We start from the raw sequence: 13,844 nt of genomic DNA on the forward strand, positions 1-13,844 counted from the left end.
AAGGGTTCCGTTTTCATATGTCTTTTTGTACAATAAAGAGTTTACTACTATACAACTAAGTATTACTACTAATAGTGATATAGCCGAGGGATTTGATAAGCAAAATTTTAAACCGAGTGTTTTAACCCGCGCGGGGGGTTAAAGTTGCATGGTTAAAGTTTTTTCAGTTATCCCTGTATATGTACAAAACAGATGCGCCAGCAAGTGATGACAAAATGAGATCAAAAGTCATTAGTTTGCGAGTTTGAATCGGCCCTGTGAAGTTGATCAGGGCTTAATTTTTAGGGTTCCGTAGCCAAATGGCAAAACACGGAACCCTTATGGATTCGTCATGTCTGTCTGTCTGTCTGTCCGTCTGTCCGTCCGTCCGTATGTCACAGCCACTTTTTTCCAAAACTATAAGAACTACACTGTTGAAACTTGGTAAGTAAATGTATTCTGTGAACCGCATTAAGATTTTCACACAAACAGAAAAAAACAATAAATTTTGGGGGTTCCCCATACTTAGAACTGAAACTCAAAATTTTTTTTTTCATCAAACCCATACGTGTGGGGTATCTATGGATAGGTCTTCAAAAATAATATTGAGGTTTCTAATATCATTTATTTCTAAACTGAATAGTTTGCGCGAGAGACACTTCCAAAGTAGTAAAATGTGTGTCCCCCCCCCCCTGTAACTTCTAAAATAAGAGAATGATAAAACTAAAAAAAATATATGCTGTACATTACCATGCAAATTTCCACCAAAAATTGGTTTGAACGAGACCTAGTAAGTAGTTTTTTTAATACGTCATAAATCCCCTAAATACGGAACCCTTCATGGGCGAGTCCGACTCGCACTTGGCCGCTTTTTTTATCATTCCGACCACAGGGACCGCGAGCTCATTAAAAGTTTCTGAAAAATGGCGTCCAACTTTACTGGATGAAAGAGTTATTTATTCTTTGTTGACTTTACTAGGTTGCGATATTGTGGGGTTTTAGTTTATGTACAGTCGACGTCAAATATATGTTTACACTTTTGCACTTGACTTCTTTGTAATAAGGCGAAAAAGTTTGGTACAAGCTTTTATCGCTGACTGTACTTTTCTTACGACAGACAACTATTACTCATCGAGACAATTCTAAAAACCCCTAAAACAATTAGGTTGCGTTGTTTCATCACAGAGTTCCTATGGCCACCTCCTGTCTCCATCATCAGATCAGCTCGATGGTACCATAATATTGCATTGTCATCCGATTTATACATGCATGCAAATTTTCAGCTCAATCGGAAACCGGGAAGTGGATCAAATTTAACTTGCAAGATTTGATTACAGACCGACAAACAGACAACGGTCAGGTGAAAGTAAATAAAAGCTTGTAAAATGTAATCATATCTTTGACGTCGACTGTACTTATGATAAAGTTTCACATAAAAGTATGGAAACAAGTACAGTTTTTATTGCAAATAATTGCCCGATTTAACTTTATACACAGAGCTTACTGTAGAACTAGGTCGATGGTCTAATCTATATGTAAAATTGTCCAAGATATAATATTTTATTCATGTACCTACTCTGTGCTGACTAAAGCAAACTGAAGTAGGTTCTTACAAATCTTATATCCGCAGAACAAAGGGCCTTCATAAGTCGTTTCACCATCTTCGAAAAAGCTGTATTAGAATGAGAATTGTATGGGGATGCGCCTTTTTGGTTTTGGGGAATCCGGGCTAGAGATGTGCCTTCTTCCTTCCCTTGATAGGTATCGACAGAGATAGTTGAATGATCGCATATCCCTTCGTATGTACAAGCACTGATCAGTGCGAACGAATTTAAACCTATTGTATTCAACAATGGATTTAAATTCGTGCGCACTGATCAGTGATTAGACATACGTAGGGATATATTATTAAGACGAAGCTCTACACTTACTGTTGTATACATAGAAAAAAAAAGTTCGTTTTCTTATTAATATAATTCTACTTAGTTAGGTATTTGAAAAATTAGTGCAGGCGAAGAAAATGAGAAAATCTGAAAGCCAAACTTGCTTAAAACAGTGCATGGTTGTCATGGTTGACATCGGATCGTAAAAACTATTGCATTCTTACTAAACTACGTACTTACTTACGAGTAGGATTGCTGACAGGATTTCGTAGTTTGCATGATTTCCTCTTCTATTTTCTCAACTTCAACACAAAAATATTCAAAGAGGGCTGTCCTTATTGCTCCGTATAAGATGCTTCGACTCCTGTTTATGAATAAAAACAACTACTTTTGTTTTTAAACATTCCTGGACATGTCCCACCCCTATAAGTCCGTTTCCGGGCAACCTTCCGGACAACGGTCAAACAAACATTATCTCTGTAAAGACGCTTGAAGTCCCGTTTCTGAGATTACGCTTAGACCCATTAGCAAAAGGTTCTCGGTTGTTGTCATTTCGACCTGAATTTTTCAGTACGAGCTTGGCAAACCAATTTAATGTGACCTCGACAGATTTTTAACCCATAGCTATTTCAAAATTAAGTCAAAAATAGTCATCTAGCCAACTTTTGATATATAATAATTGGGCTAATGACGATGTCTACACATCAAGAAAATCAACTAATGAATAAGAAAAAAAGTAAAAAATCATTTATTCAAGTATGATTTTTTTAGAAAAGGGTTTTCATGATAGAAGGGTCTCTTCGCACATAAGAGTAGGTCCCATGAGCCCTAAGTTCGCCAGTGCCCAGTGTGATTATAATAACATGATCCCCATAACATGCAGTTGCTATGGAGAATCCCGGAAAGGTTTTGTATGATTTATGATAGGTACTTAAGTATTTAGGACGGATACCGGACATTATTTTATTACAAAGGGACTTAATAAAGGGTCATACAGACGGATATTTAAAGAATCCCTTGCTTTAGAAAGGGACACTTGCGAATTGAAATAATATGTAATATTATCTTTTACGTTTGATTTAGAAATATATCCGCGTGTTACTTGGCATGTGTTCTAGTTTACATAGAAGCATTTATAATATTTTTTTAGTGTGAAATGAACAAAGAAAACGCGTAGGTATTGTTTAGAAGTGTCAAAATGTCTATAATAAAATAACAATAGACATTTTCAAAAACAGGAATATATTTGGGGAACAATTTCTAACACAGATCGACATAGCCTCAAACTAAGCGAAGCTTCTACAGTCACCTGCAATAATATGTTACTCTTCGAAAGCTGCAAAAATATGTGACACGCTCTTATGGCTCTCCACAAACTCGTAAAATCGTGTCGTGTGTGTGGCACCGGCGCTGGTGCGCGATTTAGTTGAAATTTGGTATTAGATAGTTTGAGTCCCGGGGAAGGACAAAGGGTAGTTTTCATTCAAGAAATCCCTTTTTTCCCTTTGAGGGGGTGAATAGGGGGGTCGAAGTTTGTATGGGGAATCAACAAAACGCAGACTGCATAAAATAATAGCTTGGTACCTAAATTACTAATTCCACGCAGACGAAGTCGCGGGCAAAAGTAAGTGTCTATATAAAATACTCAAGTCGTAATATGATTCTATTCTTTATATCCTGCTACCCCAAGGTTGTCTGGAAGAGATCGCTTACAGCGATAAGACCGCCTGTTGCTACCTTTATTTACACTGTAAATCTGTTATTGTATTTTTCTTTGTGGTGCAATAAAGTGTAAGTATTTACTTACTTACTTATTTATGTTTCCACCTTTGAGGAAGAAATAAGATGAAAAAAGTTAACTTTGAAAACAAACCCATTACATTATCGGAGGAAAGTAATTTGTGGCCCCACTAACGCACAGATTCCCGATTTCCCAATTATCTCCGAAGTTAATCCACCGAATTCGAGCACTATCCTTAATAGGTATCTTAATGCAGCTGAGAGATCTCGTATTCAGTGCCACACGCAGGCAAAGAAGGCACAGTAGTGGTATTTTCTCAGAGCATATCATAAATACTTCCTATATCTGTGGGTATTTTGTTTTGTTTGAGTACTTAGTTGAGAAGGTTTTTAGGGTTCCGTACCCAAAGGGTAAAAACCCTATTACTAAGACCCCGCTGTCTGTCTGTCCGTCTGCCCGTCCGTCTGCCCGTCTGTCTGTCACCAGGTTGTAACTCATGAACCGTGATAGATTGGCCAGGCGTCCTAGCTTATTAAGGAAGAATTTCTTAGTAATACTATGTGCAAAAACTCTGTAAAATGAGCAATTAATAAAACAAATTGCTGCTAAATTATCCAAATTTACAATTTTGAGATAAGATTAAAAGCGTGAAAACGTGGACTAATCCGTGATTAAAATGTTTGTCCGAATTTTCATCTCTTCGCTTTTCTTTGAACAATTTTCCAACATCTAATTTGCTTCAATTTACAAAATCATTAACGTCTGTATTTGCATAATTTTCAAAAGCTTTTCATCATTCGCAGAAAACGTCAACCTTTCAAAGAATTTACAATTTCTGAAAAATGTATCCTCTACTGCGCCTCCGTCTATTCAAAATGGCGGAACGAAATTATACAAATTACTGCATAGAATTTTACGAGGTCCTTAGAGTCTCGTAAGGGAAATCCAGGATTGGGTCCGATGGCTTTAGATGGCTTTATTATAATGTGGATGTGCCAACTTTGGATATTAAAGTCGTAAATATGTCTTAATTGTGCCGTTGTTTTGAGGTTATGAAGAAGGCGGTTGCTGGATAAAACATGAGTCAACTTATTAAATGTATGAAATATATTTATGGTGGAAACAATAAAATAGGTAAAAAAATATATGTATATACCTACGTTGTGTTTTTCGGTAACCTCGGTATAGGGTAAAGGTAACCAATGTAAACATAAGTATAAAGTAAAGAAGAGTTGTAAATCACATCAAGTGATATTTTTAAAAATCTGAAAAGTATTTTTTTTTTCAGTTTTCATAGAACATTTAGTGGCCCGGCCAGCGAAAGAAAAGTCTTCTAGAAATCGATTTTCGCTCATGTCGTCTCGGATATGGGTGCATATGGTATCGATGCATTCAGTGTAATGCCCTGAACCCAAATATATGAGATGACAAGCGCGAACGTGGTGGGGGTAGTTGCTGTGACGTCATAAAGTCGACAGTACAAACTTTTTTTTTATTTTCGTCTAAACATATACCATATGGGGTACCAAATGAAAGGGCTTTGTAAGTAGATCACAAATATATAACATTAACAACAAACAAACAAAAACTCCGACAGTTTACATATATTTTTGAAATGGTCTTTTCACTAGCTTTCATTTGGTATCCATATTGCTAGAGTAAGAAAAAAAAGCAATCCTAATTAAATACATATTATAATGATTAAAATTAGAAAACAATTAAACAAACCTATATCGAATTTCGAAAAAATATTTTCTATAATTTTAATATCCAGAGAGGAAAATGGGGACTACGTTTATATGAAAAGGCGGGTTCGGGGCGGTCGTCCACTTTGTCGAAATGAGTATCGTAGTCATACGAGTATGTCTCGTGCATGTCGAATGCAGCCGAAAGCTAAACAGACATCAACGTAGGTAACGGTGTCGTGTCGATGCGTGTCAATTGTACTGGTTTTAGGCGCCGGTTTCATTGGGGCAACTCATAGAAGGTAGCATCCTATAGAAGTGGTCTACGCGTGCCTCCGTGAGGGACAAAACATATACGCAATGCGACGCTATGATTGGTCGAATTTATTTGTTGCCCACCATAATCCATACAAATTTACGGTGGGGAATAAACAAAATGTGAGACTGTGACAAGGACAAAGCGCTACTGAAAGATACATAAGACTATCCCCTTCTGTCAGATATCCCCACCACTCATGCCCAATCCAGTTTAATACTAGATTCATGGGGCAACTGAATCAAAGCACGTCAATTTATAACCTCATTGTTCTTTTTCAAATTCTATTGTACGTGCTGTAAGTTTGTCTATCTAATTGGAATTTTCCACTCGTATATATACTCTAAGGTTAGCTGGAAGAGATCCCTTATAAGGATAAGTACGCCTTTGTACCTATATTTATGTAAATTTCATGTGAACCTATTTTTGTACAATAAAGTGATTTACTACTACTTACATAATTATGGAACCTCGTTAGGCCCACTATACAATATTTTCATATTAATAATTTGAACGTTTGTTTGAGACAAAGTACAATGAATTCAACCGATCGACCAAATACCTACTTACCGGAATATAACGAAAATGAAAACAATTGACGTCGTTTCATACACAGATTGCAAACTAAAGAAAAGTTAGTGCCCAATTTCAAAATTGGCGAAGTTTTACTTTGCTATTCATTTTAACTTCAAATATTTAATTTCCTACCCAATGTTGTCATCGCCAAGTCAGTGCAACGTTAGCATGTTCGGAGTAGCACTACGTGAGCCAGTCGCACCAATGAGACCATACTGCACAACATAGAGCTGTCACATTACCATGGCAATAATTTGAGGCAGCGACTCCTTCCTAAACTGGTCGTGTGACCATAAATACGCGCAGACTAGCCCACGGGTTTGGGGGTCTGCTCGATGTGTAAAGTTTGGTTTTAGTTTGCTTCATTGTTGTTAGCTATTTGTTAGGTATTGAATAAGCATTGGTGACCTAGCGGCAAGGCATGAGACTTGCACACTTAGGGTACCGTTCGGGTTCAGACTACGCTAATATTACCTAATGTAGCAGTAATTCAGTCATTTTAGAAACAAAAACTCACAATCAGTCAAATTATTATATAACTAGCGACCCGCCCCGCCCCGTAACATAACCGTTCCTCTTGAATCACTCTATCTATAAAAAAAACCGCATCAAAACCGCATAGTTTTCAAGATCTAAGCATACATAGGGACAGACAGACAGCCGGGAAGCGACTTTGTTTTATACTATGTAGTGATATGCAGGCATCTCTGGTTTCTTTCAAAACGTACATAAATGTGGGATAAGTTACCTCCAGAAGTTCCTTTGCGCTACGATATGGGGTTCTTCAAGAAGCGGGTGTTTAGGGTTCTTAAGGGTCCGCGACGCATAAGTGGCTCCTTTAATGTTTGCTTATGTATGTCCATTGGTGACGGTGACCGTTTCCACCTGACTTGTCTGGTAGTCTGATCGTTTTTCTGTATAACTATAACAGTTATCATTGGCCTTAGCGTCTATTGTAGACGGATTATGGTGTAAGACATTACACCGCCTGGGACGGAATTAAGGAAACGCAGGGATGCCCAGCACCTGCATTACCCTCTCGGCTTCACTGTCTTATCTCACAGGAAAGGCGAGCCAATACGTGTGGAGGCAGATCGGCTGCAGGAATCTGCCGCTTATTTCAGGGTGGACTCTACTCGCGCCTTACGGAAACTCCATTCCGGATTTTATAACGGTTATATACTTCTTCTTTCTCCTGGCGCATTCCCTATTTGGGGTCGGCCCTCTTGATCGCCACTTGTTGCGATCTTTAGTCACTGCTGGCGTTAGGCCTAGCTCCGTCATGTCCTTGGAGATGGTTCCAGTCCAGTTGGTTGGCGGGCGACCACTGCCTCTCTTTCCCTCGTCTATATTCATAACTTCGTCTCGTCATAATGTGGTGTTCGTCTCTGCGCATTACATGGCCATACCAGCGTAATCGGCCCTCCTGCATCTTATGATGTTTCTCTGCAACTTAAGTGCAGCGATACATCATAAGATGCAAGTGCCTCGGATAACGAACGGTTATATACATTAAATATAATATACTACGGAACTCATTCGCATATAACTTTCACGCCTAGCCCCCGGATTTAGTCGTTTGTATGTAAATGCTGCCTTGGCGCCGTCTCAGCCCCAAATTATTTTTTATCTCCAAACCGCAGCTATTATTTATGTTAATCGGATAACATATTATGCCTTTTGACCACATTATTGTCGTAAATAGTAGATTGGGTGTGATCGTAGACGGATTTTTAGTAGATTCTCTATATGCACTTTCAAATGTACGAGTCGCTTTTCAACTGTAAATGCAGTCGGCAGCGTTAACTGTCGCAGTTTTGCAGTGCCCTATTACTGCCGACTACATTTCTGCCAAAAATGTCAAAAAAGATGTTGCCATCCGGATTTTTGACATTTGCGACAGTAATGCAGTCGAAAGCAACGTCGCGCACTCAATTGCAGGCCAAAAATCGCCAATGGGCTTGGCGACTGTCAAAGGTTTGCATAGATGGCGCCATCATAGCTTTCAGAAAGGGTTATCTAGTTTTTTTCTATGAGTTTTTTGATCTAGGCCATAAAAAAAAAGAAAATAAAAATTTGACATAAGTAATTCTAGGGATTGACAGGGCAAGTTATGCTGGCGCCATCTATAAAATACTTCGACCGGCCAACTCCATTCACGCTAGGATTCCATACAAAAGAGATCTATTTCTATGTATATATCTGCGGGTTTCGGACGATTCCGGATCGGATGCTGCGTTATGGTGTTTATGTGTCGCCGGGTATGGCGGAAGCGGCTCACGGATGTCTATGGCCATAGATAAACCAGGGGTTTATGGTTTATATAGTTTATGGTAGGTACGTGAAACGTCGGTCGGCATCGGAAATTATTTTAAATGCAAAATATATCTGGGAACGGTTTGTTCAGTGATGATGATTTTATAATTAAGTATGTAGGTTTATATAGACGAAATTTTCGGTACATTTTTGACTTAAAAACGGCCTATATGATATAACGGACACTTGTCTGACAGATATTATCCCTTCTCCATAAATATATCTACCCGCAGCTTTGATTAGGTAGGTTAATACCGGTCAGTATATTTTTAGTTTAGTATTAAAATAGGCTGACATAGCCGAGGGATTTGACAATCAAAATTTTAAATAGAAGTATATTTTCAGAGTAATTTAGATAAAAGTAAAAAACCGGCCAAGTGCGAGTCGGACTCGCACACGGAGGGTTCCGCACCATCAACAAAAAATAGAGCAAAAAAATCGTGTTTGTTGTATGGGAGCCCCCCTTAAATATTTATTTTATTTTATTTTTAAATATCGGCAACAGAGATACATCATTTGTGAAAATTTCAACTGTCTAGCTATCGCGGTTCATGAGATACAGCCTGGTGACAGACGGACGGACGGACGGACGGACGGACGGACAGCGAAGTCTTAGTAATAGGGTCCCGTTTTTTACTCTTTGGGTACGGAACCCTAAAAACCTACGCGATGGCTATATCTTCCGTCGCAAGTTTCGCGCGGCGCGCCATATCTTTTGTTTTCTTTCTAATTTCCAGGCTTTAAGCCTTTTCTTAAAAGGAGTTCTAGTTCATTTCACTATCGGCGGCATAGTCTACTGTATCCCCATTTTAGAGTCTGTGCGGAAAGAGAAGAGTCGTGGAATGTATGGAGCCCAATACATTCCACGTCTCTTCTCTTTCCGAGCAGTCTCTACATTTTACACATGTACCATCAGCCGCAAAAGTGCATGGCAACTTTATCAATGAATTCATTCATAATATCTCCATGCAATTTCGGAGCTACCTAATTATGGCTGTTTCATGTCATAAAATACGATCTTTTTGATCTCTCTGTCATATCAATGACATCTTCACCAGTTTCCATAAACATGTATTGTGTAACTTGCCTTAAATGGTGTCTCGTTTCTAACGACGTGGGTGGAAGACGTCTTTCTACTAGCCAAGAAAATACTTATTCAATGTAGAAATCCTTTAGACTTATGCTGTTCTTCTATAAGCAGTTCTGTTTAAATATTGCCTTGCTTTTGTACCATCCACGTATAGGTACCATGTTTTGTAGCAAGCGAGTGTTTAAAATAAAATGAAACAGTGTAAGCTGGATCCCGAAAAACGTTCCTACTTTTTGTAGTCAGAGACCAAAAACTTTTGTCTTGTCCGGTTAGTACGAGTTGTTTCTTATATTGTTTGACAACCAGCTAAGATATGTTTATTTTGCACATTTACATACTAATTATATACTTATACAAGAAGTATTTATTATTGCCACAGTTACCGCATTATCGTCAGAATAACACCGTGGGCGTACACTTGTACAGGTGTGGTAACTTAACATGTAGGTACAACCTACCGATTCCTACTGTTGACGTTGATCAGTCTGTCAAATGTGGTTGGTGCAACTGGTCCTAAATCTTGTGACAATTGTCATAGCCTGTGACGTCAGCAACAGTGATGTTTTTTAATTGCCGCACCTGTCACCGAGGTGAAATAGGGGCCAGAATGATGTTCTTAAGTTATCGTACGTCTCGCCCGCGCTAGTATATGTACGGACAAGTACGAGCGAAATGCACGATAACTGAATGACATCAGTTAGATGTCAGACATCAGTGTACGTTCGAAATGGCCTCATTATTTATTTTCCATTTACGAAAGAGTTTGTCGACAGAGAGACATAAAAGTGAATGTCTTTGATCGTAAAATTTTGTGTTTATTCTTTAAATGGCCATGTTTTGAGGCTCATTAAAGGCTTAATATACCTATAAATAAATATAAAAACGCAATTTACTTTCGCGTTCGGATGTGTTTGGTGTCCTAATGTAAAAGATTTGTCTTAGTTATAGGTACTTTAGTATTTATTGTATCATCGTCTTCCTAGCATAATCCCATCAGCTGTTTGCCACGGCTCATGGGAGCCTGGGGTACGCTATGGCAACTATATTAATCTCAAGAATTGGCGTAGGCAGTAGTTTTTATGTACAAAAGTCACCGAACATACGTACATACATACGTTTCGATAAACTCATTGGTACGAGCCGAGGTCTAAACCCGAGACCCCCGGATCGATAGTTGCACGTCCTCACCGCTAACCTAACAACGCTTCCGGGCCAGTGCAAGTAATAAACGTATAGGTACCGTAAAACGGGGTGAGTAGGTTTCGCGGGGAGAGGTGGGTTATGAATGGGGAGAGAAGGTTTGAGAGGGGGGTGAGAAGCGATTTTAAGGCTACTGCTACAAAAATAATGTATTCCAATTTAAAATGGAGCTATAGTATCGATATTAAACTTTCGTGAGACATATTTTAAACTGTTTATACAACAACGGTTTTACTCACTTGAATTTTTAGTCGCTATTGGCGACATGTTTCGGGCCCTTCGGGGGTCCATCCTCAGGCTCGAGTGCTATAGTAATACGCATAATAAAAAAAATCGATTCAACAATCTTCCAAAATCACCTTTGTATGAAAACCCCTCTCACCCCAAATACGAGGCACTACGGGGTGAGGTGGGTTTTCCTCTTTATCGTCAAAGTTATGAAATGGAACTACCCAAAATAAAATAAAAACTAAAATACAAACGTCCGGAACACTTATTATATACACCGTCATATGTAAAAATAAAATGTTATCGAGGTTTGAATTTCAGTTTTGACCCTACTCACCCCATTTTACGGTACACCATTTTTTTAAATCTTCAATATGTGTTTTGTAAAGTTAACCTCGACGCTAAGCGCGACGAGCTGAAAACGCGCCAGCCTGCTCCCATTCACTACCACTACGTGGCTGGTGTCCTCACGTGCTGCCATGCAATGTGCCCGAGTTCACCTCGAAGATCGGCTACGTCAGCCATCTTCGGGCGCACGAGCGCCGAGCAAACTAGGAGTCGAAGTGGTCGCTATGGCTGAAATCGGTCGGAACGATCATCATCATGTGTTTTTTTACAGGCACATATTTGATCATCAATTTGATAATCCCATTAAAAAAACTCACGTACTTACATAATAACAAACACAGCGCGACATTACCTTGAGTCGACATCCTTAAAGATAATGACATGTAATGCAAGCGACCGTATTACCGCCTATTATAGACGTACAGCGGTGTATCGAGGCCTAATTTGATCAGCGTCTATTTCAAAGGCGGCTTGAGGAAACATAAATATAAATAAATCATGTAATTAACGTCCACGAGACCCAAAAATACGGGCAGTCGTTAAGGTGGCCGCTTTTACACCGATGTGAACGGACGGGGACCGCCGAGTGCCGAGTTGCCGACTTCTGGCCGAAGGCCGAAGGGACACAAGACCTGACGATTCAATGGCGCCACGCCGTTTTGTCGCCAAAATAGCTTTTAGTTTTAATATTTTTTAATATAATCTATTTGTTGCCTGATGATAAACGTTTTTTTTTAATTTACCGCATGCCGCGGCATCTCCTGGTAAACGTTGTGTGCCAAAATATGGTATGATATCGTGAAAAATTGGTACGATATTCCGGTATTTCGGGATATCGGGATTCCGGTATTCCTGCCCTAATCACAGACTTAGCACATAACCAGTTCTTTGACATTTGAAAAACTTGGATCTTTCGTGTTTTGAAGGAAGAGTATCCATATGTATAAGTAAGAGAATGTCTGGCAGAACACATGGCAGCCATTGGTAGTTATCTACTCGTACTTATAATACCAATACCTATAAATATTTATTTAGTTATTTTATTGCTATTATCTATAGCAACTGACAACGTTCTTCTTTAGAAAATAGGTACATAATTCGTTCACTGCGTACTAATTCTTTTTGTATAAATTTGCTTGTTCAGGGTCCATTTAGGTCCCTGGTTCCTATCCGGCTATAAGGACCATGTTAAGATCTGAACTGAGGCTCTGGGGTGCGAGCATGTAATTTTAATGAAATAAAATTCAATACCTATTCGTATTCAAGGATCGTAGCGAGTGGAAATCCGTAGACTCTGCCTACTCCTACCCCTTCGGGATATAGGCGTGATTATATCTATGTATGTAAAATTCAATGGTACATAGTTAGCGAGTACTTAATGTATTGTGTAGAGAAGAACGATGACAGTTGCTATAGTGACAACTAAATAAATTAATGTTGATATATAAAACCTATTCAGCAACATCCATTACAACACGGTGTAATACCAATCTTTAATTTGTAACACTAAAATAAACATAACAGGAGTTCTTCGCTTTTGGAAAGTCGTCCAAACAAGTGACGTGAAAGCTTTAGGGCTAGAAATTTGAACTTAATTAAGCTACCTACTAAGTAGACTTACAATTATCACTTGTGCTTAAGTTGACTTAGGTCCTGTGTGAAGTGACGTAACTTGAATATTCAGTATTCTGAGCGCGTGACCTCTGAATTTGATTTTTTCTTATTTATTTTTTTGTATTTCTGATATTTAATACATTTTATGATTTCTAAAATAATTACGCCAAATATTTAAGTTCTGAATTTACTTCTTCTCACGCTTGACTGTACATTTCTAATAGGTTTTCCTATCATTTATAGGTAAAGAACTATTTTGTGTATTATTTTCAAAATTTTAGACCCAGTAGTTTCGGGGATAAAAGGGGACAGACAGGCAGACACACGAGTGGTACCATAAGGGTTCCGCTTTTTCCTTTTGAGATACGGAACCCTAAAAAGGGAGTGTCAATAATTCATGGAAATTTGACATGAATGATGACACGACCACACTTTGTCATTACAAATTCCAGGCAGAGTCAGCTTGGTCTGACAAGTGTGAACATTTACGTTCACGAAGCGGCATCCTTTATAAAATATGTTTCGAGCTTCCCTTTTTTTTATGCAGATATTAAGTACCTACCTCAACATAAATAAATCACAAAACAAATATCACAGGTAAAAAATGTCGCATATAAAATCCGAAAATAATCATAAAAAGAAAACCATTGCCAAAAAACGACACAAACGTGCTTTTGTAGTAAGCCGTTTTTTCACAAACAACTCTCTTGGCGCCATTATTTTTTGGCATTTTTAATTTGTCGCAGTTAACGTGAAATTTATGCAGACAAGTTGATAACAGGGATAATAGCAGTAAATTATGAGTATAACACTCCCTTGATGAAATGAGTTGATAATCTTCCAACGGCTAAAAATAATGTTAAGGTTT

The 13,844-nt window shown here is 38.5% G+C and overlaps 1 long non-coding RNA gene across 1 annotated transcript in view; it reads right to left on the bottom strand.

Annotated features, from left to right (window-relative positions):
* Positions 1 to 409: 409 nt before the first annotated feature.
* The window catches only part of LOC134654265 (uncharacterized), a 162,023-nt gene continuing 148,588 nt past the window's right edge, over positions 410 to 13,844 (bottom strand). The window contains exon 3 of the long non-coding RNA XR_010097319.1: positions 410 to 801. This is a non-coding gene — a long non-coding RNA (uncharacterized LOC134654265). The remainder of the gene's footprint in view (positions 802 to 13,844) is intronic.

Source organism: Cydia amplana, chromosome 14 (assembly GCF_948474715.1).
Source record: "Cydia amplana chromosome 14, ilCydAmpl1.1, whole genome shotgun sequence".
Lineage (NCBI taxonomy): Eukaryota > Metazoa > Arthropoda > Insecta > Lepidoptera > Tortricidae > Cydia > Cydia amplana.